Source organism: Chlorocebus sabaeus, chromosome 2 (genome assembly GCF_047675955.1).
Source record: "Chlorocebus sabaeus isolate Y175 chromosome 2, mChlSab1.0.hap1, whole genome shotgun sequence".
In the NCBI taxonomy this organism is placed as follows: Eukaryota; Metazoa; Chordata; class Mammalia; order Primates; family Cercopithecidae; genus Chlorocebus; species Chlorocebus sabaeus.
The window spans coordinates 88,514,298-88,540,182 of NC_132905.1; the positions used below are offsets into that span (position 1 = coordinate 88,514,298).

Consider the following 25,885-nt stretch of genomic DNA (forward strand, 5'->3'; position numbering starts at 1 on the left):
GCAGAAGCATGTCTGTCACCCCGGAGGCAGTGACGATGGCTGGGCAGCAGCAGGACTAGAAGCGCCTTTTGGGAGGAACCGCTCCTGGCTGGGAGGCTGTGGCTTGGCGGTGGGGAGGTGGGAGGTGAGCACAGTCCTGGCATGGGTCACCAGGGACCCGGAGGCTAGTGCCGTCACTGCTGGGCAGGATTGAAGAGGCCTGGCTCTGACGGGGTCTCGGGGGAAAGGGGTTCCCCATGCCCACTTCACCTCCCTCCAGTGCATTCTGCACACGGCAGCCAGAGGGTGTTTCGAAAGCAGCTCATTGGTGATGTCATTACCCAGCTTTAAAAACTTCATCCAGGGTTCTCTGCTGCACCCACCTGAAGCTCCTAGTGAAGCTCCATGCCTTGGCGTGTGCTGAGATGCCCCGTGTCTGCTCCCCAGTCTGCTGATGGCCTCTCCCTCGGGGCTGGGGCCTCTGTGGTTGTCTTTGCTCGCCCCCGAGTCTCCAGGGCCTCCCAGAGCCTGGCACCTGCTCAGTGCTCAGTAGATGGGTGTTGGATGAATGAATGAGTGGATGGATGAATTAATGAATGAATGTGGGAAGGGCCAGATTTGAAAATGGGTTGGAGGCAACATCTCCAGAAACAGCAGGCCAGGCAGTGAGGTCAGCGGGCAGAGCCCCCTCTGCCTGAGTGGCTCCTGTCCCCTCTCAGCCTCTCATTATGGCTTGATGGGCTCACAGGCATCCATCCCTTCAATGTCAGGGAGCTCTTATGCAAATGTCAAAACCCCACTCTTCAGATATTGGACACGTCTTTACCAGGTGAAGACTCCGGGCCAGCCCTGGGGGCTGGTGTGCATAGCATGGTCCCTGGCTACAGGAGGGCACGGGCCAGCAGGAGGCTTGGAGCAAGTGCCACAGAGTCCCCAGCTCTGTAAATTCTGCGTGGGGTGCTGGGTGGGCCCAGGTGGGAAGCCCAGTCCACAGTGTCACCAAGAAGGTAGCCAGGAACAGAGTCAGCAGACAAGGGGGAGTGTGGACGAACACCCTGGGGGGCCTTGTGGAGCGAGACTGGGGTCTGGAAATTCCAGAAGTCTCTGTCTTTGCTTCCTGGGGCCGCTGTAACAAATGACCGCCAGCTGGGAGCTTAAAGCAACAGACACTTATCCTCTACAGCTGTGGGAGCCCAAGGCCTGGAACCAAAGGGTCTGCAGGGCCAGGCTCCCTCTGTGGGCTCCTGGGGAGGACCCTTCTGGCTGCCCCACCTCTTGGTGGCCCTGACAGTTCGTGGCTTACAGACTCCTCCCCCAGTCACTGTCTCCAGCTTCACATGACTGTCCCCCCTCTGTGTGTCTTTGTCCACATGACTTTATTATAAGGACACCTGGCCTTGGACTTAGGGCCCACTTAACCCACTCTGGCCTCCTCTTAACTTAGTTCCATCTGCAAAGACCCTGTTTCCATTTGCCAATGCCAGGTGTAAGGCCTTAAACATACCTTTTCGGGGCACCCGACTCCATCCACAACCTTCCTTTGGGAAGTGGATCCTTATGGCTGGAGGTTGGGGGCAGAGGGTGCCGCAGTAACTGGGGCTGGGCAGGTGGAAAGGCCCAGGCAGGAAGGACCTGGATGACAGGCCAAGGAGTAGGGACAGTGGGGACCATGGAGAGCTAGTCATGGTGGGAAGACAAGGACAGATCAATGTGTGGAACACCTGCCACAAGGGTGAGGGTGTGAGCAAGGAGGAAGTCCAAGTGTGAGGAGGCCTGGATGTTTCTGAGGTCTGTCCTGCATGTGGCAGGCTCAGCCGGCCCCACGAGGGCCTGAGCGTTCTCCCGGTGCAGCAGTCACAGGAGTGTCCCAGCCTGGGAGCAGAGCGAGCAGGAGGCTGAGACAGAACATGACCAGCCCAGCTGCCCGTGCTCCTGCCACTTGTCTCCCAGGGAACCCAGGATCCTGGAGCCACTTCCCTGTGGCTGCAGACACGAAGAGCACATCTGAAGGGGAATCAGAACTCATTACTGTGTGTGTACCTACACATGTGCACACATGCATTCATGCATGCTCATGTTCACACACAATACACATAAACACACATGCACACATACATGACCCCTGTTCCCTGCTCTTACTGTGGTGCTGTGGTTTGGGGCCTGGCCCAGGCCTTTAGAAGACTGCATGTCCAGTGACAGACTCAAAGTCAGAGAGCGCACTCAGGCCAGGCCTCCACTGTCTGAAGATACCAGTCTGAAGGACACTGGGTTCCTGGATCTGGTGCCACTGTCATCCATGTGCTTGTCCTTTAGGTTGTGATAAGGGACTCCAGTCTCCACGGCTGGGGCTGGGGGCTTCCCTTGGCTGCCTAGGAGAGTGATGAGCCCTGTGGCCCAAGCGGAAGGAAGGCAGGCATGGGCTGAAGGCTCTCGCTGGCCAATACCCAGGCACTTCTCTGTCCTGAGTGCCACAGGCTGGTGGGCTCAGCCATGTGCCAGCCAGTGTGCTCTGGGGAAACAGAACCACAGGAAGTGAATGGTTAGGAGCTAGCCAGCTAGCTAGATGACAGGTACTCAAGGAGAGATACAGACATCGGGAGGTCGAGGTCGATACACAGATACACACATAGACACAGATTGATACATTTAAGAACTTGGCTCATGCCGTTGTTGGGGTTTATAAATCAGTAACCTGTAGGTCAGGTCTGCAGGCTGTTAACTGAGGCAGGAGTGGGTGCAGCCCACGGCTGACGGGGGCTGACTGGGGAAGAGTTTCTTCTTCTCTGGGATGCATCGGTGTTTGCTCTCAAGGCCTTCAATGGATTGGATAAGGCCCCTGTGTTATTTTGGATGGTCTCCTTTACCTAAAGTCAGCAGGCTGCCGAAGGGAACCACAGCGCCAAAGCCCTCCACAACCCTCCGTGGCAGAGCCTGGATGACTGCTTGACTGGATCACTGGGGACCGTAGCCTAGACAGGTTGACACATAAAACCCGTCACCTTTCCCTGCCAATAAAGGTGACACGGACCTTTTGCTGATGAAAAGCCAAGTAGAAAATGCCCCCAAGAAGAACAGCACTGGGCCAGCAGTCCCCAAGTCAGCAGGGTGGCCATGCCTCCCGCCAGAAGTCCCGTCTCCAATCACGAGCCCTTCCCTGCCACACCTGTCTAAGCAGGGATGTGGCCCAGCACCTGCTCTGTGCTCTCCCTCTGCTTCCATTTCCTCCCTGCCTCTGGTCATGACTTGACATCCTATCCCATGGGCATTGCCTACTGTCTGTGTCTCTTACCAGAAGGGGCAGGTCTTCCTCAGACAACTAGGTCCGAATCTCTATCTCAGTGCTAAGTGGGCTAAGAAACTCACACCTGCTGAGCTCCCGCGCTGTCCAGGCAAATTCCCCAAGGCGCTCTGAACTTATCGACCTCCTTTATGTCACCCCCAGGGCCCCAGCTACAGACACAGCCAGGTTCTGGCTCCTCCCACGCAAGGCCTTGCAGCTGTCAATGACTTCAGTGGAGGAGGAACAGCCCGCAGGGTTCTGCCTGGGCCGTGGGGAGGGGGCTCTGTGGGGCTGAGTCTGTGGCAAGGCAGTGCTGTGGACAGGTCTCTAGATGAGACGTGGCCTCTGGCATCAAGGCAGGTGCAAATCTTGGGAATAGCCTGAGTCATTCGGAGTCATCCTGCTGGCTATGGGGACAGCTTCTAGGACAGACTCATGGGTAACAGTGGGGTTTCAGTGGGCTGACCGTGGCTGACCATGGCTGACTGAGGTTGACCATGGCTGACTGGGGCTGTCCAGGACTGACCACAGGTGACTGGGGCTGACCATGGCTGACCACTGCTGACAATGACTAACCAGGGCTGACCATTGCTGACCGTGGCTGACCAGGGATGACCGTGGCTGACCGTGGCTGACCGGGGATGACTGTGGCTGACCGGGGCTGACCGGGGCTGACCGTGGCTGGCCGTGGCTGACCGGGGCTGACCGGGGCTGACCGGGGCTGACCAGGGGCAAGGGCTTCCTGGCAGGAGAGCAGAGTGCCCAGTGAGCTGGCTCCCATTCCAGATCCAATGCTCTTCCAGCCCCCACATGCTCACAGTCGGACTGGCTAAGAGCTCTGCAAAGTCAGGGTCCAGGGTTCCCCTCTGCTTATCCGAGCCCCAGAGCAGAGCTCACTGTCAACAACTGGAGTCTATTTCTGAGGAGGCTCAGAAGGCGGGAGGACATGGATGGTGACAAATGGCCATGAGATGAGATTTCCTGCTCCACTGCATGGAGCCCAGTGAAGCCGAAGAGAAAATGTGTGTAGGACCATGAAGATCCGCCCCAGAATTCTGTCTCCAAATGAGCGAGACAAGCATGGAACAGACTGGGCTTAGTTCCTGGATGACCTGGGCCACTTTCCCTTCCAGAGTCCCTGAGTGGAGGGTGGTGGCCATTGCACCCATTTCACGGTGAGGTAAACTGATGCACAAAGTCATCATGTTGGCTATCGTGCACACCTGCCCTCAGATGTGTGTCTCAGAATGGCGCCTGGGACACTTGTTCCTGCTTCTAGGCTGCTGGAGCCCATCCCCAGCCACTGGGGGCCTCTTGAGCCCTTAGAAAGTTAGACACAGGGTGTGGCAAAGGGACAGTGTGTTAAGCAGCCCCTCCAGAGGCTGGGGTCCCACAGCAGACCACCGTAACAGGAGTCATTTGCCCAGTGAGGCAATGTGAGAAAGGCCAGGCGTGTAGGCTGCAGTGAGTACGTGGTGATGTGGGGGTGGCAGGCAGCAAGAAGGTGTAACACTCAGCCTGCAAAGGAGGCTCACTTCCTCTCAGGGGCTATGGGCAGCCCAGGAGACCCCGCCTCATGGTCGGCGTGACTAGCTCCCCCTTCTCCAGGGCTGTGTTGAAATGTGCCTTCCAGGTGAGGCCTCCCACATTCCCTTATTTAAAATAGTACCCCCACCCCCACCCTCACCGTCCCCACCCAGACCTCAGCCGCCTCTCTCTCCTGGCCCCGACCCCTGCTGAACCCTGTAATTCAGTTCTTCACTGTCCATTACTCTTTCCCGTGAGGCAGGGGTGGAGTCTGTCGTGTTCTCCACTGAGTCTCCAGAGCTAGGACAGAGCCTGGCGCCTGACAGCCCCCAGCGCCTGTTCCCGAATGATTGAGCCATCTGGGCCTCCCCCTGAGCGTCGCCTGCTCTGACCTGGCCGCCACTGCATCCCCTGAACTTTGCACACATCTTCCTGAGTGTGGGTGCCTGATCAATATTTGGCCAATGAATAAGAGTGTCTATAACATGGAGAAAGTGGTGTGGGGGTCCCTGCTTTCTGTGATCACTGGGAAGGGGACAGAGTGGGCACACGGCATAGGTGCTTGGCCCATGAGAGGGGAGACCTCTCACACAGCTGGGCACTGAGGCCCGGGTCAGGGGGGCCCTTCGGCTCTGTGTTGGCAGGGGGCCTCGGCCAAGTCGCTCAAAGCCTGCATGGCCCAGTTTCTTCTCTCCTGACAGGCTCTCCTGATAGCTTTGTGTCACCCAATAAGAATGGCTTCCAAGGGTTCCCCATGAGCCTCCACAGAAGTCTGATAAACTGTATTCCTCATGGCAATGGCTCATTACCAGGAAAGGTGACAGGTTAGGATCAGTAAAGGGACAAAGGCGCACAGGGCAGAGTCAGGAGCCGAGTGCCAACGCCCGGCTGCCCTCTCTCTAGGTGGACTTCTACGGGTGCTGTTTCCTTCTCTGGGCAAGGGTATGTGACTACACACGGGACACAGGACATGTTGCCAACTAGGGAAGCTCAGCTGAGCCTTGGTGTCTGGGCCTTTGCCTGGCTCAGCCACATCAGTGTGACTGACTGTCCACGTGGCCGCCCTGAGCCTCCAGCCCTCCAGAGGCCAAGCAGAGACCTCGTGCCCTAAAGCCCCTAGATAAACAAAACTGCTCCAATTAGACAGGACATCCTAAGGCTTAGAGATCACTCCCAGAAATGAATCAAGGGCCAAACCTTTCTTTGCAATGTGCAGAGTTTGGACAACCCAGCCCTATGGCATTAGCCCCTTTGCACACCATTGCCAGGGAGGGGGCTCTGCCCTGGAGCCCCCCTACCCCAGCTGTGCATGCTTGGCCTGGCAGGGCTTGGGCCTCTGCTGGGCTGCCCTCATTCTTTGTCCAGGGCCCCACCGACCCTGGCAGTGTTTGCATCGGGGGGACATGTCCCTCTTCTCTTCCTCTCTGTGAGCTCTTGGGACAGGCCCGATGACGCTGAGTCCCAACTCTGCATGGTTCTAGGACACAGATGCTCTGCGAATGAACGTGAATGTGAATGTCCAGTGGTGGGTGCAGTGAGCAGAGTCAGCCTCTCCCTCCCTGACTCACCATTTTAATGAGCAATTATCTGGTACCCGTGTGTGCTGTGTTAGGACTGGGGATGCTGTGATGCACAAGACAGAGGCAGCCCTGTCCTCCAGGCTCAGTGGCCAGCCCTGGGCACCATTTATCCCATCACACCTGGTGGTGAATGCTGCTGGGAGAAGCTCAGGGTCCACTTAGGCACCTGCCAGCTGCGCCACGTGGCTGAGCCCGAGCTGAGTCTGACCTGTGAGTGAATCCCTCCTTTGGGCAGGAGGCCTCCTGCCTGCTGCAGATGGCTCAGGGTGGGCCTGGAGTGGAGTGGCCCTGGCTCACAAGGGTCTGAAGTGTGGTGGAATTCTGGGCTTTGCCCTGAAGCAGGGACATGTCTGTGACCAGGTGTTGAGCCTGAGAGTTTCTGATGGCATGTGGGCTGCAGAGTGACTGCGGCACCTGGCACTGTGTGCAGAGAGGATGGATGCTGGTGCTTGAAAGAAGCCTGTGGCTCCATTATTTACACTAGAGATGGACATGGAGAAGTGACATTCCCAAACTCTTCCCACTCCTTCCCCTCTGGTACCCACAGAGCCCGTGCAGCAGTTCACAAAATATAGCCCAGGAGTTGGAGGAACCTGACCCACTGCAGGTGGGAGACCATGCTGTGAGGCTGGGCAGCGTGCTGGGAGTTCAGGCTGTGTCCAGAACAGGCACCTGCCAAGGGAGTGATGGGAGGGGACCCAGTCCCCGCTCCACCCTCAGGCTGTCGTTGGCCTCAACAGAGTGAGGAAACAGTTCCATGTGGCATAGTGAAACTGGGATGGCAGGCACCCCGAGTAGCCCAGAGCCGCGGCCAGAACCATGTGTGATATTGTGGCAGTTGTGAGTCCACCTGGAGTTGTGGGGAAGGCACTGACCCTGCAGATGCGTCCCCTCCACCCGCTCCAGGCTCCCCAGCTCGCCAGGGCCACAGGCCGGTGCCTCGAAGTCTTGGCTGGGACAGGAGTTCGGAGCAGGTGTCCCCCACAGCGTGGCCTCCCTGGGTGGGCTCGCAGTTAATGAGAACACTCATTAACAAAACGAGTGTTCCCCTTTCTGGATAAACAGGTGATATGTGGGGTTTTTAGGAAGAAAAAGAAAAGATAGGCCTGCGGAGGTGACAGGAGAGGTGGTGACATCCTGAGGGTCTTCTCCTCCTAGATCTACTATCCAGTCCCCTTTCTTTGAAATCAAGAGAGCCCACCTGACTCTTGCTAAGTACCCCTAAGAGGCATTCCAGCGGCGCTGCCTGGAGAGCCCTCTGAGCCAAGCCTTGGCCACACATGGCGTCCTCTTTACCCAGCATGCACCTGAGTGGGAGCCACGGACTTTCCTGAGTGACAGACGTGGCAAGGAAAGGGCTGGGACATGGTGTCTGCGGCACTGAGAACAGGAGCATGTGCTCCGTTTACAGAATGAATAGTCCACTCATTGTGCTCACCGCACAGGGGCCTTCACTGCACGGGGATGGCACAGCCCCGGGAGGGAACTAGGGCACGAGAAAGACTGCCAGGCAGGGCTGGGCTCGTTCAGCAGGGAAGGAAAGAGCTGGGGGGTGGGATTCTACCTGGAGAACAGTGGCCTCTAGGTGGAGGTCAGCCAGGGGACCCAGGAGAGCTGGGAGGGATCGGGGAGATGTGGACATGCGGAGTCGGCATCCGGCAGGGAGCTTGGGCTCTGCAGAGTTTGGAGAGGTCGGGGAGCTGAGAGGGACGGTCCTGAATGTAACCTTGACCGTTGGTGAGCCAGCGAGGAGCCTGCTGAGGCTCTGCATGTCCGTATTTGAACGTTTAACTTTGGACCAGCATTCGGGGCTTCCCTGGAGCCGTAGGGAAGGGTCTCCTGAGCCGCAATGGTGGGGAGGGAACGATGGAGAAACTTACATCCTTGTGGGAACACAGAGCTGGGTGTCCTGGGAGAGAACCCAGGGAGATGCTGGATGCTGCCAGAGCAGAGGAGAGTGTGCCCAGTAATGAGAGAGAATGCTGGCCATGGTGACCTTTATCACGGTGGATGATTCTGCCTCTCCCCCATCAACCACTTGAGGCTCTTCAGACCTCCGTCCGCACTGCGGACACACCTGGCTGATGTGCTGGGCTGGAGAGGCTCCCTCTGAAATTCACACCACCGGGAACCTCAGAAAGGGACCTTCTTTGGAAGTAGGGTCTTTGCGGATGGAATTAAGGGCAGGTCCTACTAGAGTAGGGTGGGCCCTAAATCCAATGACTGATGTCCTTATAAAAAAAGGAGAGACAGTGAAGAGAAAGCCACATGGCAGATAAAGCAGGCGGAGAGTAGAGTGAGGCAGCTGCCAGCCAAAGAACGCAGGGGATCGCCCGCCATGCCGGATGCTAAAAGAAAGCATGAACAAACTCCCCTGGAGGCTCTGGGAGGCCCGTGGTACTGTCGATGCCTCGATCTGGGACTCCCATCTCCTGAACTGAGAGAGAATAAATGCCTACTGTTTATATGCCACACAGCGCAGGGCACTTTGTTATGGCAGCCTGAGGGACTGAAACAAGCACCTCCTGTACACGGGGTCCCAGGCCAGCAATGCCCACGTGTCTTCTAAGGGGCTCACAATGTCCTGGGAGGGAGCATTCCTGTGTTTCCATGCCTTCTTGGGAAACTGAGGCCAAAACAATTAGAGTCCCCAGGGGGTGGGGGGCCAGGGGAGGGAGAGCATTAGGACAAATTCCTAATGCCTGCAGGGCTTAAATCCTAGATGACGGATTGATGGGTGCAGCAAACCACCATGGCACATGTACACCTGTGTAACAAACCTGCACGTTCTGCACATGTATCCCAGAACTTTAAAAAAAAAAAAAAAATTGGAGTCCTTCAGAAGGTAGCCAATTTGAAATTCAAATGCACATCTTCAAAGCCCAGGCTGTCCTGGATCTATAGATGTTATATTCTGACTTACTTCCTTTGAGCATTTAAGTGTTTTTACCTTGCTTTGCTCGCCTGGTGTTTCCTAGAAAACACAGTGCAATAAAAATCAACATACGATGGAGGGCAGCTTAAAGTTATCCGTCCCAGCAGCCCTTGTAATCCACTCTCAGAAACCTTCTGGCAGCCTGGGTCCCTGCGTCCGCAGATCGCCGCTGCGTCCGAACGTATGTTCCGAGGTGATGGGTTTACGTGTGCTGAGAATGACATCTCTGTCTTCCCACAAAAGGCCACTGTATCTGTCATGCGACTTTTACATTTTCACATTTCTTCATTCGGGGAACCAAAGTGACCTGCGTGGTATCAAGTTTATCTTCCTCATATTTTATGAATTCCTTCGTCACAGAGCCCAGCCGGAGCGGCCTGCTGGGGATCAAGGTGGTGTTGCCGTGGGAAGGAACACGGTCCAGGGCAGCCAGGCTTTAGTGAGATTTGTGGAACAGAGAGGAGGCTGGGCTTATAAGGATAGAAAGGGCTTTGGCCAGAAGGTGCCGACTCCAGTGTGGAAATACCAGGAACACGAAGGCCTCTGCACTTGGGGAGCTCTGCAAGCGATTCCTCTCCTTTCTAACCTCCTCCGTTCTGATCCCAGTTTAAAAGGAAAAAAACAAATTGATCCTCTCTTTAGAGAACTCTGAGCTGGGTGGGCATTTACAAGTTAAATGACAGCCTGAGGCTTCACTACACACACCACCTCCTGCACCCAGCCCCGCTCCTGTACCCAGCCCGCCTCCTCCACGCAGCCTGTCTCCTATACCCAGCCCGCCTCCTCCACGCAGCCTGTCTCCTGTACCCAGCCCGCCTCCTCCACACAGCCTGTCTCCTATACCCAGCCCGCCTCCTCCACGCAGCCTGTATCCTATACCCAGCCCGCCTCCTCCACGCAGCCTGTCTCCTATACCCAGCCCGCCTCCTCCACGCAGCCTGTCTCCTGTACCCAGCCCGCCTCCTCCACACAGCCTGTCTCCTGTACCCAGCCCGCCTCCTCCACACAGCCTGTCTCCTATACCCAGCCCGCCTCCTCCACACAGCCTGTCTCCTATACCCAGCCCGCCTCCTCCACGCAGCCTGTCTCCTATACCCAGCCCGCCTCCTCCACGCAGCCTGTCTCCTATACCCAGCCCGCCTCCTCCACGCAGCCTGTCTCCTATACCCAGCCCGCCTCCTCCACGCAGCCTGTCTCCTGTACCCAGCCCGCCTCCTCCACGCAGCCTGTCTCCTATACCCAGCCCGCCTCCTCCACGCAGCCTGTCTCCTATACCCAGCCCGCCTCCTCCACGCAGCCTGTCTCCTGTACCCAGCCTGCCTCCTCCATGCAGCCTGTCTCCTGCACCCAGCCCCATTCCTGTACCCAGCCCACCTCCTCCACGCAGCCCGCCTCCTCCATGCGGTCTGTCTCCTGCATCCAGCCCACCTTCTGCACGCAGCCTACTTACTTCTTGCACGCAGCTCACCTCTTGCACCCAGCCCGCCTCCTCCACACAGCCTGCCTCCTTCGGGCCTCCTGGCTTTCCTTCTTTTTCATTTATTTGCACCCCTGTGCATTGCCTGCTGTCCCTGCTGCCCAGGCCCTCCCTGATATGTCAGGACTTCTGGCTGATTCCTGCAGGGCAGGCTGTCTGTTCATCCTCAGGTTGTGTTTGTTGAGTGAATGAATGAGAGATGTAATTTGGTCTCCTGTCCTGTGCCCACACACCCTCCTGAGGGTCTCACGCCACACAGCACACACTCCCACTTTTGTTTGCTCACCTTCCAGGGCGTCACAGCCCTCGTGAGGCCCCCTGCAGCCTTTGGTCCCCAGATGAGATCCAGGTCTAGTCTAACCCAGCATGCCCCTCCCGTCACTGTGGGCAGCTGTGTCTCAGTCACTCGGACTCCACGTTGCCAGAAGCGTGCTGCGTAGGGTGGACAGTTCCCAGGCAGAGCCCCTGGGCCATCCCAGCCAAGGCCCGGGAGCTGCCCCCATAACTATCCCATCACACCAGGGCTGGCTCAGGCTCTGCTGAGGCCACTCCACCCACACCAGGTTGGCTGTGCCGCCCCGCCCCCCCCCACCCCCCTCGCCCCGCAACCCAGAGCCCCAGGGCCCCCTGCCAGGCCTCGTGTCTGACTTTGGAGCTGCACCGGAAGACATCTCCTCTAGCTCTTCCCTGGAATCTCCCAGCACACTCTTGTTATTTTTCCTAACAATGGAAAGCACAGGAAGGAAGGGGAGGTTGTGGGGTCAGGTGGCTTCAGGTTGTACCAGTCAGGCCGTGTGGACCCAGCAGAGGGTAGGAACTGAGGCTCAGGCCTGGCACCCCTGGAAGGGCAGCTTCCCTGAGGGAGGCTAGATGCCACTAGCAGGTGCCTGCTGTGGGCCCAGGGGAGCCTGATGAGGCTCCCAGAGGCAGGAGGGAGAGACGTGAGGGGAGGGTGCCAGGGTGAAAGGAACCTGGGAAAGAAAGAAATGAGTAGGGAGGCTCAGGGCGGGGAGACAAGCTCTGGGATGCGGCACCACAGGGCTTCCTCTGCTGGCCGCAGGGAAATGCCCTAAACCCAGCGGGTTGGGAGCACCCCACGCCTGCGTCCTGGCACCCTCACTGTGGTGGCCTGTTAGCTTGAGCCTGACATCAGGCCCTGCACACAGAAGCCCACGGATGTCACCCGCAGCACAGCCTGGGGACAGCAGCTCCCGACTGAAGCATCCCTTTGTCTCCCTGGTGGTTGCTGGAGCCCCTTGTGTGCCTGACGGGGACCCGCAGCACCTGCCTCCTGAGGCCTCTCCCAAAGCTGCTTCTGCTGTTGGAAACAAGCCCTGTCTCATGGGAGGGGCTCTCCGGTGGCCCTGCCCTCCTGGCCCAGGTCACAGTCCAACCTGAGGGCCACCCCACAGTCAGCTGGGTCCTCACTGTTGCTGTTGGAGCTCCCACAGCCTGGCTGGGCCGCTTTGTAGAACCAGGGAGGCCAGATGGAGGGGTCTTCCAGCCTCCACCACACACAGGGCAGGATGCGGCCTCCACAACCCCCGGCCCTAGACAGGGTCACTGGGCCCGAGTCCCATGTCTCGCGAGAAGGTCCCATTCAGGGACCCTGATGCCTGTTCCTGCAGGATCCGAGGCTGAACTATCCCCTTATACCCCAGCTGAGGGCGCTGATATCGTGGAGCCTGTGGTAGCTTCCGGGGGCTGCCAGAACAGATGACCCCAGACCTGACAGCTTCAAACGGCAGAGACTTCTTCTCTCCCAGATGCCTGGAAGTCAGCAATCACAGTGTCTGCAGGGCATGCTCCCCCTCGAGCCTCCAAAGGAGGATCCCCCCTGGCTCTTCCGGCTTCTAGTGGCTACAGGTGTGCGTCCCCTCAGCCTCTGCACCTGCCCTCCCGTGGCATCTTCTTCCTGGATCTGTCTCTCGTGAGGACACGTGTGCTTGGATTTAGTGCCCACTTGGATAGTCCATGATATGATCTCATCATTAAGACCTTTAACTTAATTACATCTGCTAAGACCGTTTTTCCAAATAAGGTCACATTCAGAAGCTCCGACTGGGATGTGGACACATCTTTTGGGTGGGTCACTATTGAACCCTTTACTGACCTCAGTGGGAAGCGGCTGCATTTGCAGGCTGCCTGTCTACAGGGTGTTCCCAGCCCCAGTGCAGCCCTGTCTCCTGCCTCTCCGAGGGCCAGCCCTGGAGAGCACAAAGCCCACCCTCCCAGGTGGTAACGACGTGACTCACCCTTCATGTGTGTGCTCAGGGGGCCCCTGCAGGACCCCTCCCTGCACCGAGAAGCCCACCCTAAGGAGACCTGGTATTGAACAGCTATGGAAGGCTTCTCTGGATGATAAATCGAAGTTCTGTTTTCACAAGCTGTCTGTTACATTCCCTCGGTCCACAATGGCCGGAAGATCCTGAAGTGGGCTGTTATCCCCGTCATACAGCAGAAGGGGTGGCTCCTGGATGAGGCTGTGACTCCCTGTTGGGGAGTGGAGCCCAGACCTCCACTTCCCCCTCCCATTGTCTGGGCTGCCCTCGGAATTGCCTCTAGCATGGACACCTGGGTGGTGGCTTGTTGAATGCGATGTAAATTGTAAGGAAAAATATGACATGGAGCTGTTTAAATTCTCTCTCCTTTGCCTGCACCAGAGAGAGCACGCTGCATGCACCTGGCCTCTGCACTTCCACCATCTGGGGATCACCAGCTTGCAGGGAGGCTGCGTGCTAATCTCAGCTTCCCCTAGACTCGCATAGCGGTGATAGACAGGGCCTCTTCTGAGGACCTCAGAGCCGCCTTGGTGGGACTTGCCTCCCCCACCCCCAGCCCCATGCTGTCTGGCCGGCCTCTTCTCTGCATCTCTTTCTCTCAATTAATCCCCAGCAGCCACGGTACCGAGGGCTCTGGCTGTGTGCTCTCTGTGCTTTAATTAGGGGTCACTGCGAACAGTATTATTTCCCAGGCTTGCCATGATTCTATTAAAATTTTCCTTTGTAGACATCAGGCATAGCCTGATTCTACAAAGGAACAAAGGAAGCAGGAATCCAGGGCAGAGCTGCTCACTCATCAGCAAGTGCTAGGCTTTCTTCCCCGTCACTGCCTCCAGCAGCGTAGCCTGGCGATGGCCAGTTGGTTTTGGCATTTAAGGTAATGTGCATCTCCTGGTACCTGAGCCCTGTGCTAGGAGAGATTCGGAAATTAAGGTGATCTTGGCAGCCAAGAGTGTGGTCATCAACTAGTGACCAGTCTGCCATGGTCTCAGGCGAGGGCCGGGCTCCCGCGGGCCGGCTGACTGCCCTCCCCAGTCGAGTCCTTCAGTTCTGCTGTCCTGTTTTGCCATTGCCAAGGCATTGCTTCCAGCCTAGAAAAGCTCAATGAGGTTCAGAATAGCAGCCGCAGTTGTGTAGTCTGTGGAGAGGGTCCTGCTCCTGGCAAACAGGGAACTCTGAGCTGGGTCAGGGACTGAGATCCTGGGGATCCACCTCAGTCTCAGGCTGAGGGATGAGGTCAAAGAAGGAGCAGTTGTCCCCATGAGCGCTGCCTGGCTACTGCATGTGGTGCAGATGCCCCCTCTACATAGGCTGGACACACCCACTCTCTCCGATGCAGACCCTGCCTCCTGCAGACCCTCTGCCACATTTCCCAGAGCATCCTCCACAGCCACTTGCCCAGACCTTCCCTGCCTCTGTCCCCATGGCCTCCTTCCACTCACCAGGACAGGAACGACCGTCTCATTGACTGATGTGGAAATGGGGGCTCCATGAGGGGGAGGGACCCACGAGTGTCTGAGCCAAGACAGTCACGTGTCCGTCACTGGCCATGGCAGACATGGCCACCCAATTGTGCCACAGTCAAATACATCCTGACTGCTTCCTGTTGCTCCTGTCTTCTGAGCGCTGGAACTGGTTGCCTAGAGTCATGCGCTCTGGGCTCTTCCTCCTTAAATTCCTTCCGCTCTTTCAGATGCTGCCATTTCCAAGCACCCTAAACTGACTTCCTAATTCGTGGCTGCATCATCGCTGGTGCCTTCTTGAATTGATTTGCCGCTCCCTGTGTTGCTTTTCGAGTTCCTCGACTGTTTGAGTTCTCGGTCATTGCTGGTGTCTAGGCAGCATTTACAATTTCAAACGATCTCTCAAAGGTGTGAATAATTTCTTAAGATGTCTCGGTGATAAATAATCCATGTAAATTGTCCCCGGCCCTCCTGGCCCCTGCCGATGTTACCTAGTATCTAGATACCTGTATTTTATATTGTCCCAGACAGTGTTCTAATGCAAACAACGTAACAAGTCCATTATTTAGAGTTTGGAAATCCTGTCTGTGCATGAAAATCAATGCATGTAATTTCTGAATCAAAATAATCGCACATAATTTAGGTAAATGCTGCATTTCTGGTGTTCACAGAGTCTGTGTTTTGGAAAACACAAATGCCTGACAGATCCCTGTCAAAAGCCCTGTTCATCAGGAAAACACTTGTGAGCTGTGGTTCCTGTTCTCTGGTGTGACTGGGGCTGGGTGAGTGGTGACCGGGACACTGACAGGGCTCTGGAGCCACGAGGAGGGGCATTCTAGCAGAGCAGGGTGGCCTGTGGTTAGGCGGAGGGTGCATGCCAGGCTGGGTTCTCCATCTATAGGTGGAGGGTTGAAACAGGAGGCTGGTGTTATATTTCAGGTCTAGAAAGATCCCCTGGCAGCAGGAGAAGCCTGATAAAAGGACACAAGATCACAGGCCTGGAGATCAGTGGGAGGGCCCTGGGCTGAGACCCCGGGGGCCTGGCTGGCTGGGGAAGGGTGCTGGCCTTGTTGCCTTCTACAGCAGGGCCCAGGGGCCTCTCCCAGCTTCTTGATGCTCTGAGCATTGCCTGCCTCTGGGGTGGCTTGGGGAGCTCCTTTTTCACCATCCTCTTATGGAAAAGACCATCTCCCTTCTGACTCGGCCTGGGAGGGGAGCCCAACACAGCTCAGGACAGTTGGGGGTCCCATCCTGCCTCCCTCTGCCAGGCCTGGTCCAGTGTAGGGGGTGAGGCTGTCATGGGCAGCCTTCCTTGTGGGATGGGCAGAGCTGAGGGCTCCCGTAGATCACGGAGCTCACCCACAGGAAAGGTCTCTGCCCTGGAGGATTTGGTCTTTTAGAGCCTTTGTCGTAGGGACTATGCTAGCGTCCCAGAATTGCCCCTGCCAGGGAGGGAGGCTGCCTTGGAGCTTAGAGACCACCTTTCCTTGAAGGAGGGAGAGGGAGGACCGGCGGGGGTGAGGCTGGCAGACGTGCGGAGATGACAGACAGACAGATGACTCCTCAGACAGCTGTTCCCAGTTCCATGTGCCGTCCGTCCTGGCCCCAGCAGGGGGATCCGGTGAAACGGGGGCAGGTTGTTTGCAGGTGGACACCGGCCAGTGTGTGTAGTGGCTGTGCCTGTGAGGCCCTCTCTCGGGCAGCTGGTAGCTCAGTGCCCTAGGTCATCTCCCTTGGGGTGTCCCTGCTGCACTCCTCCCAGGTCTGCTTCTCCCTGGGCTCTGCCCTGCTTCCTCTGTGCCCTCTGCCCGTGCCTTAGCCCCTAGGCCACCATCTCCTCCTAAGGACGTACCTGGCACAGCGCAAAGGCTCCACAAAGGCTGGTCTTTGTTCTTATCAGCTACCCAGCAGCTGGTCTTGCCCCTCCTCTCTGTCCCCGCCCTGCCGCCCTTCTTGTGGCTTCCTGAGACATTCTGCTGTTTTCCCTTTGTCCTCCCTTGAGACATAAATCAAATCCACTCCCCGGATCTCCTGCCATCTCTCTCCTCTCCACTCCTCCAGTTCTAAGTTCCCTGTACCCTGAGCCTTCCTGATGTCCTCTGAACACAGGGCACTGATTTTCCCTTCTAGGCCTTGGCACATGCTATTCCCTTTGCCCTCTCACCCGAGTAACCCATGCTCAGCCTCCAGCATGGGTTACTCGTAACTGACCCATCCTCCAGGGGGCCGTTTGTGGTGCTGTGGCCCTGAGGCTGCACTGTGCTGGGACACCCCACCCCTGCTCCTGTGGCAGTTCTACACCCCTGTCATGGAGCCCTGGTCTCCAGGACCTTGCATGAGCATGCCATCTCTGCAGGCAGGTACAGCAGCTGCACTTTTCACGCTGGTGTCCCAAGATGCCCGGGCACCAGCACGTGGCATGGCACCAGCATGCGGCATAGCACAAGCAGCTGCTCATTTCACGCTGCTGACTGAATCCATGCAGAGGGAACACCTTGGCTAGGACCTCTCTGGATTGACTTCTTCACATTGACCACCTGGCCGGCAGGTCCCTTGACCTCTCCGAGCTTCCGTGATCTCGTTTGTAACAGGAGGTGATAGCAGTCAGGGCTTGTGGTTATGAAACCTTTATTAAGTCTGCATGACCCACGCTTCTCTGAGCCCCTCTGTGCAGCAGCCCACCCGCCCCCCGTTAAGTCAGCTGTGGCTTGATCCCCATTTGTCAGGTAAGTGCAGGGAGCCCTGGGAGGGTGAGTGCTGGCTCGGGGTGCCCATCAAGTCAGGAGGGGTAGAGCTGGTGCAGATGCCACAGTGGCTGTCCAGGGCTGTGCTCCCAGCTGTGGGAAGGCAGAGAGCAGGGGCTGCCTGGAGCAAGCCCAGTGCAGTGCCTGAGCACCACGAGTGTTCGCAGCCACCCTTTCCATCCAGTCTTTGCCTCCTGGAGGCTGGGCAGGGCAGGGGCTGAAGAACCAGGGCTTCTCCCTCCTCCTGCCTTTTCTGACCTATCTTCTGCCTCCAGATGCGTCCCAGGCTGAGCCCCATGGGCAAGGAATTGGGTCCCTCTCGAGAGACAGGTTCACATTGCTGCTCCTGGCAGGCCCGACAGCCTGGCCCTCCTTCCGGAGCAGGGCTGCCCACCTTCCGTGGCCTGTAAATACGTGATTTTTCTTGACATCTCCCGAGTCCTCCCTGCCCCGCCTATCCCCTGGTAACTACCATTCTACTCTCTGCTTCTATGGGTTCCGCTCTTTAAGAAGAGCTGCTCATTGCCTTTCTGGAACTTCTGCCTTCACCCCTTCATTGCTGCTGGCGTGGAGCAACCTGCTTCCTTAGTCAGCACTGGCGGATCTCAGGGGAGTTCCCTGCAGCACCCACACCTCTTGGTCTGACCCACTCTTCCCCTCCTTCTCCCTCAGCTCCTGCAGCTCCTTGGCCGGGCCTCCCACAGGGTGCACGTAGGGGCTCCTGCCGTGCGAGAGCAGCAGCTGCGTTTCAGTGGCCTCTGTGCCTGCTCTCAGCCCCACAGGATCCTGGGCTCCCCTGTTCAGCAGCAGGGCAGGGAACATCAGTCACTCATAAAGGAGCTGGGGCAGCCTGGAGTTAGGCCCCAGGGCTCCTGCTCTGCCAGGCTTACCCCCTTCAGTGCTGGTCCCTGAGGAGGTGCAGGGGGCAGCCTGGAGGAGGAGGGCCCTGGTGATGAGGGCCCTCGGGGGTGATGGGGTGGCACTGTTGGCTAACTGGTGTGGACTCACTTCCCAGTTTGAGCCACTCGTACAGTTGCATTGGCACCACTGGCTGCAGAAGTTCCCTGCCCAGTCATGTGCACGCCTGGTCTGGACTCAGCCTGGCACCGCGTCGGTGGTCAGGAGAGGTCTGGAAAGGAACTCTGGCACGGGAGGGGTTCAGTTACCAGAACAGTTTATAGATAGCAAGGGATTCACTGAAAAGGACCGATTCTCATACAGTCAGCGAGACACAGCTGGCCAGGAGTAAAGTGAGGAGGTGTGCGCTGGTTTTCCGTAGGTCATATTCGAGGTCATGCCCCCATTTCCATCCCTAAGGTGTCAGTAAAAACTGCAGGCAGGGGCACTGACGGTGGAGGAGGGGTCCTCTGAGATTAGGCCCAGCCCAGCTTTGTTCTGGAACGATCTGCTAGTGAGTGTCACAGCCTCCAGTACCAGTGGGCTCAGAATACCAGCAAGCCACGGCAGGCAGCTGAACCCACGTGTGGAAGGGCTGGTCGGGAGATGCGGCTCAGGGCATGGATGCAGAGAGGTGGGCACAGGCACCGGGGGTGGCCATGGGGGTGCTGCCCTTGTGGGTTCAGACACAGAAAATCAGCTGCCTCTGCTGCCGCCAGCCCTCTCCACCCACAGGGCACACTGCCAGTCCGGGGCTGAGGTGGAGTTGAGGAGATGCACTAAGCCCAAGGGTAACTCACAGCTGAAATGACACGGCTCTTGCACTGGGTCGGGCTGCAGTCAGCGTCCAGCTGCTGGCATTGGAGAATGTCAGAGGTGCCCAGGACATGCAGGGCAGGTGCCACGCCACACCAACCCCTCTGGGGCACGGTGCACAGATCAGGGGACAGCCTGGGAAGCTCAGAGAAGACAAGCTTGGAGCCACCGCGTGGCCCAACACTGAGTTTTCTGATGTTGCTATAATCTTGGGGCCAGTTACTTAATGTTCCTTGGGACTCAGTTTTCTGGTCAGTGAAATGGGAAGGTGTTCTCCTGTTCTGACGTGATTGTGAGGTCTCGGTGAGGTTCCCTTCACTCTGTCCTCTGCTGGTGTCCAGAGCGTGGTGGGCACCAGTCTTGCTAACTCCTCCCCACACAGCTTTCGTGCCGAAGGGCATCCTGCTCTCTCCCCGTATCTCTGTGGGTTGTGGGTTCAGATCCTGCTGCCTTCGCTGCCGCGTATTTGGGTGACTTGCCTGGCAGGGTCTCCTCGCCCCCAACACTTGGCATCCCCTCAGGACCAGGCTGCATTTCCTTTCCCTCCGTTCACCCACCTCGCTGGCACCCAATACCCCCTTTCACACTCAGAATCTAGAGTGCCTTCTGGAAGTTTCTTGAACGACTTCACTGCCCCACAATCGCCCTGTGTCACCTTAGTTCCCTCTTCCTCTCTGATCCTGGGAGGGTTTGTTAGAAAGTCTGGGTAGCGGATCAAAGCCTCCTCTTTGCGGGTTCGGTGGAGCCATCAGGTCCTGGGTGCCACAGCAGCCCGTGTGTCTTCTCATCTCTCAGCACAGACCGAGCCTGACCTGGAACGCGACCGAAGAATGACTTCCGCTGGGAAGACACATCTGCAGCACCCATCGCCTCTGCTGAGACCGAGGTTCCAGTCTGAGGCTCCCTTTGGGCAAGTCCCTTTCCTACTGGGCCTCAGTTTCCCCATATATAAAGTGCAGACGTGCATACACGTGCCCGCGAGAGGGGCTCTGGGGTCCACTCGAGGGCCCTTGCAGCTGCCAAATGCAAGCCTCGTGGCTGTTAGGGACACACATGTCCACAGCGGCTGTGCCTTCAAACAAGGGGTGGTCCACGCTGTAAGCAGGGGACAAGCCAGAGCACACCGGCTTCCCTTAAGTGGCACAGTGACACAGGCAGTGCCACCTGCCCACCACTCCGTTCCTACTTCATGCGTGTCCTACACACACCTCTGGAATCCTCAGGACAGGCACAGGAGGTCCGCTTCATTAACCCTTTGTTCAGATAAAAGAAACCTAAGTCTCAGAAAGGTGTAAGCCTTGCCCAAGGCCAGAGCTTGCAGGTGGGTGCTGCCTTTCACACCTGCGCGTGGCTTCCGTGTTCTCAAGTGGGAGTGGGGCAAGCAGGGGCTCCTCACCCTGAGGAGGAGGGGTGGGCACTGCACATATGTCCCCGACAATGGAGTAATTATAGGGGAGGAAAATGGCTTCATTAAATCATTTTTTAAAAGTGAGTATGTACAAACACTCAGCAATTAAGCAGCCGATTTGCAGACAGCAGTTTTCCAACTGCGCTTGCCTTCCATGTTTCTGTTTGCCCGTTTTTAGACTCTGGTTTTTTATTTTTAATTGGAATAAATATAGACTGGAATGATCACCTCCTGAGTTGCTGGGTGCAGTTAAAGAACTTGGTGATGGTGCAGCTACTGAATGCTGGGGAGGTGCCCTGGGGGACAGCACCAGGCACAGAGAGGAGAGGTGCTCAGTGAGCACTGTGGTCCTCCTCCCCTCCCACCTCTTCCCCTTCCCTTTTTCCCTCCCTCCTCCCTCCTTCTCCCACCCTTTCTCCCTCCTTCTTCCTTCCTCCATTTCTTCCCTCTTCCCCCTCCCTTTTCTCCCATCCTTTCCCTTCTCCCTTTTTCCCTCCTTCCTTCCTTTCTTTCCTCTCCCTCCTCTTCCCCTTCCCTCCCTCCCTCCTCCTCCCTTTTCTCCCCTTTTCTCTCTCCTCCCTCCCTCCTCCCACCTCTCTCCCTCCTCCTCCTTTTTCCCTCCCTTTCTCCCCTCTTCCCTCCTCCCTCTTCCTTCCTCCCTCTTCCCCCATCCTTCCCCTTTTCCCTTTTTCCCTCCTTCCTTCCATTCTTTCCTCTCCTTCCTCCCACTCTTACCTCTTTTTCCCTCCCTCCCTCTTCCCTCCCTCCTCCCTCCTCCCTCCTTCCTCCCTTTCTCTCTCCTTTCCTTCCTCTTCCCATTTCCCTCTTCCCTCTGCCTCCTCCCTTCCTTCCTTCCAGACAGGCTGAGCTCTCCCAGGGATTCTGACACCGTCCAGAGATTCTAGGGATAATTCTTCCCCAGAAGGGCAGGCTCAGGAGCCACTGGGACCGCTAAGGAAGATGTACAGGAATTCGATCCACAAGTGGCAGTGCTAGTGCTTAGACTCAAATACTCAAATCCAGTTCCCATATGTTCAGTGGGAAACTGTGGCCTAGGGAGGGAAACCTGTTCACCTGAGGTCACACCGCCTTCAGGTCTGGCACCCAGAGCACCTCCAAAGGAATCCAGCAAGCATTTATTGAGTGCCAGCTGTGTGCCTGGCCAGTAGAGGCTTGCATCCCCACTCTGGCCGGGAGATCTGCGTGGGCTTCAGGAGGGGGTAGTATTGGGTTTGGAGTTGATGTGAGGGTTCTGTGCTCTGGCAGTCTGCTAAGAGACAGGCCCAGCTGTCTGATGTGGGGTGCTGGCAGCACCCCTTCCCTCCCTCTGCTTAGTCCACCATGAGCCGGGGCAGCGACTGAGTGGACCACAGCCTCCATCACGCTGTCCCTGCTGACCAGCCCTCAGTGTCCCCTGCCCACAGGCCGCTGTTACGTGGTTGGACTCTCGACTCCTAGCTGCGTCCAGCACCCAGCACTGAGCCCGGCACCCCGCAGACACTCAGCCCATCACTGGGGGTCACACGGGGCCCTCACTTCTGCACCATGTTCCTCGAAGCCATACACTTAAATCCTACCAGGCCCTCCGGTGGTCCCAGCCAGAGGTCCCCTCCCTCCTTGTGCCCTTGGGGCTGCCCACTGGCCTCAAACTCTTCCTGGGGGTGACGTGCTGCCTGTCTCCATTTCTTCATTGAAAACCAGGAGCTCCCCAGGGGTTGCAGGGGGATTTAATGAAGTAGGCAGGTGAGGTGCCAACGCAGAGTCTTCCTCATGTAGAATAGACACTCAGTCAGTGCAACTACCCATAGAGGGATGAATAGAGTCGCCCCCAAAATCTGTGTCCACCAGGAACTTCAGGGGTGACCCTATCGGACCCAGGGCCTTCGCAGATGTAATTAGCTAAGGATAGAGGTGAAATCAGCCTGACTTTAGGGTGGGCCCTACACCTAACGTGAAATTGAGATAGAGAGTGGCACAATGCAGCCTCAATCCAAGGGACGCCTGGAGCCCTCAGCAGCTGGAAGAGGCAGGAGGATCCTCCCCGGGAGACTCCAGAGGGAGCTTGGGGCCCTGCCAGCACCTTGGCTTTGCACTTCTGACCTCCAGAACTGTGAGGGGACAAGCCACCTGGATTGTGGTATTTGCACACAGCCTGGGACCCTAGCCCATCACCTCAACTCACGCCCTGGCCCTACCCTCCCCAGCACACGTCTAGCACTGCATTGTCTGGTTGAGTCTTGTTGCTTGCACAACATTGAAAACACACAGCAAGAGGTCAACACGCTGGTGTGGGTTTTCTTTTTTTCCACGTTCTTTGAAGGAATGATGTTTAGAGTTTAGAATAATGGCCAGACAAGCAGCACTGCCGCCCTTGTTCTTTCCCCAGGAAGTGGGGTGCAGCAGCACCTCCTAACCGCATCTCTCTTCCCACCAGCCTGGCCTTCCCAGCACCCTGAGCTGTCTGATGGAGTCGGGCAGTCCCCCTCCCCACCCTGCCGCCACTGCTCGCCAGCCAGTTTCAGGTTTTCTAACCACGATCCAAGAGTCTGAACTCTTCCGAGAGTCCAAGCTTGGCGAGTGCACTGCAGAGTGAAACGTGCTCACTGTAGAGAGACAAGGCCATCCATCATTGAGGATCCTGTCCCCCGAGCACTCCTGGTCTGCAACAGAAACCTGGCATGTTCCAGAGAGCGAGAGCTTAACTCGGGTCCTCCTTTTTTCTGACACAGCTGTGGGGAGAGGCAAAGGCCGGGCAAGCCCGCTGGGCGTTCTCCCGCTTTGTTCCTTGCAATAAATCTTCATCATTAGATATCATCATAGCTACACTTACTTATCTGAGAAGCAGATGCTCAGCGGAAATAATGCGGTGAGAGAGAGACTCTTGAGTTGCCCACCAGGAAAATGCAGTCAGGGCAAGAGGCTTCTGGGGAGAACAGATCCCTTTCGGGTCTCTCGAAAGGGGCTCTCGGAGGCCGGATAACAGGGACACTTGCGGGGTACGTGCAGGTTAAGGGTGTGTGGTCACAGCCTTTTTTGTTGATGGGGACCCCGGAGATGCCTGATTCCAATCCTCTGATGCCTCAAGAAAGAAAACTAATGCTAAAATCCATAGTGGGCTGCCCAGGGAGCAGCAGTGGGTGGACATGAGCCAAGACCCCCCAACGGTGCTTCACCCAGGAGCCATCCTGACTCCCAGCCCAGCCCTCCACTTTCCTCCAAGCAGCATGGCACCTGAGCAGTGTCACCCCATCTTCCATGTCACCTGGTGTCCCCTCCTTCAGCCTGACACCTCGGGCAGCCCCAAGTCACGCCAACTCCACTTCCTGGGCCTACAGCCTATCCTTCCTCTCACTCCTCCACCTCCTGAGTCACCTGTCCTCACCTGCAGTCACCTGTCCCCACCTCAGTCATTTGTCCCTACAGTCACCTGTCCCCTCCTGCAGTCACCTGTCCCATTCTCACTCACCTGTCCCCTCGGTCACCTGTCCCCACCTCAGTCACCTGTCCCCTCCTCAGTCACCTGTCCTCACCTCAGTCACCTGTCCCCTCCTTAGTCACCTGTCCCCTCCTCAGTCACCTGTTCCCTCCTACAGTCACCTGTCCCCTCCTCAGTCAGCTGTCCCCTCCTACAGTCACCTGTCCCCTCCTCAGTCACCTGTCCCCACCTCACCCACCTGTCCCCACCTCAGTCACCTGTCCCCTCCTGCAGTCACCTGTCCCCTTTTGCAGTCATCTGTCTCCACCTCAGTCACCTGTCCTCTCCTGCAATCACCTGTCCCCTCCTCAGTCACCTGTCCCCTCCCGCAGTCACCTGTCCTCTCCTTAGTCACCTGCCCCCTGCAGTCACCTGTCCCCTCGTCAGTCACCTGTCCCCACCTGCAGCTGCAGCACTCTTCCCAAACAGCAGTAATGATGAGCCCTGCTTCGCATGTGCCACGACCCAGGCACCATTCAGGCAGGTTCCACACGGTCACTTGCTCATCTGCTGGGACCACATTTTCCAGGGGTCACGTGCCCGTCCACTGCAGAGCCCCACACCTTCCGAAGACACCCACCGCCGTGGCATGTTGTCCAGACCGGCGTGTCCCTTAGGAATATAACTGCAGCCATGCGGGTCTTTCTAAATGCTCTAGTGGCCACACTAAAAAGTGAAGAGAAACAGGTGACGTGGAAAAGCATGGACAGACCTTAAGTGCGTATCATTAAGTGTAAGGAACCTCATGAAAAGGCTGTGAACTCCAGGATTCCAAGTGGTCACCTTCTGGAAAAGGCATAACGATGGCGATGGTAAAAGGATTGGTGGTTGCCAGGAGGCAGGGGGCGGGGGGATGAATCGGCGGAGAACAGAGGATTCTTGGGGCAGTGACGCTGCTCCGTGTGACACCCAGTGTAGGGGCCCTGTCATCCTACAGGTGCCCAGACCCATAGAGTGCAGGAGCCCCAGGGCTGGCCCTGGCCTGAACTCTGCACTCTGGTGGCAACCACGCCTCAGGGCGGCTCACCGATTGTACCAGCGAGTCTCCGGTTGGGGCGCTGACGGTGGGGGCAGAAGGTGTACGGGAACGCTCTCATTTCTACTCCATTTGCTGTGAATCTAAAACCGCTTTAAGAAATAAAACCTGTGGGTTAAAAGAACAGGTGAAATTAATGTTAATCGCAGCTTTTAATTAACTCCGTATATCCAAAAGATTATGTCAACATGTAATCAATATAAACATTATAATGAAATATTTTACATTCTTTTGAATGCTAAGTCTTTGAAATCAGTTTATATTTCACAGTCCCAGGGCATCTCCATTCAAAAGAATTTACCATATTCCTAGTGCTAGGCAGCCCTGCGGGTCAGTGGTGCTGCCCGACAATGCGGGTCCAGCTCTCTCTGTGGCCCTGGGGACCGCCCACCCCACCCACCTCCAGCCGCCCTGTTGTCTGTCACAGCTCACGCGGGGACACTGCTCCCGAACCAGCTCCTACACATACCTTGGACCTAGCTCAAATGCCCACTTGTGGTCGGCAGAGCAACGCCTCCCACAGACGTCCACGTCCTAATCCCCGGAAACGGTGACTGTGCTACCTTACACGGCAAAGGGGACTTTGCAGATGGATTAAATGAAGGATCTTGGGATTATCCTGCATTATCCTCGTGGGGTCTTTGTAATCACAAGTAGGGAGCCAGAGGGACATGAGACTGTGGTAGTCAGTGCTGTGATGGGAAGCAGAGTGGAGTGATGGGCCTCGGAGCGAGGACTGCAGGAGGTCGCTAGCAGGCGGGAGAGGCAGGGCGTGGGTTCTCCCCTGGAGCTTCCAGGAGGTGCCCACACTTTGATTAGCCCTCTATAGACCCCCTGCAGACTCCTGCCCTCCGGAACTGTAGATAATGAATGTTTGCAGCTGCTGAGATGCGGGCCTTTGTTACAGCAGCCATGGGAATCTCACAGGCCCCCCAGGTGCAGTCAGCCTGCCGGTGTTTGCGCCCCCACCGCTGAGCCTGGGGCCC

General features: G+C 57.0%; 1 protein-coding gene across 1 annotated transcript in view; it reads left to right on the forward strand.

Annotated features, from left to right (window-relative positions):
- The window catches only part of LOC119623689 (POTE ankyrin domain family member B-like), a 57,863-nt gene extending 36,902 nt beyond the window's left edge, over window positions 1-20,961 (forward strand). The window contains exon 11 of the mRNA XM_073010367.1: window positions 19,776-20,961. The gene's annotated coding sequence lies outside the window, so the exon portion shown is untranslated. The remainder of the gene's footprint in view (window positions 1-19,775) is intronic.
- The last annotated feature ends 4,924 nt before the right edge of the window (window positions 20,962-25,885 follow it).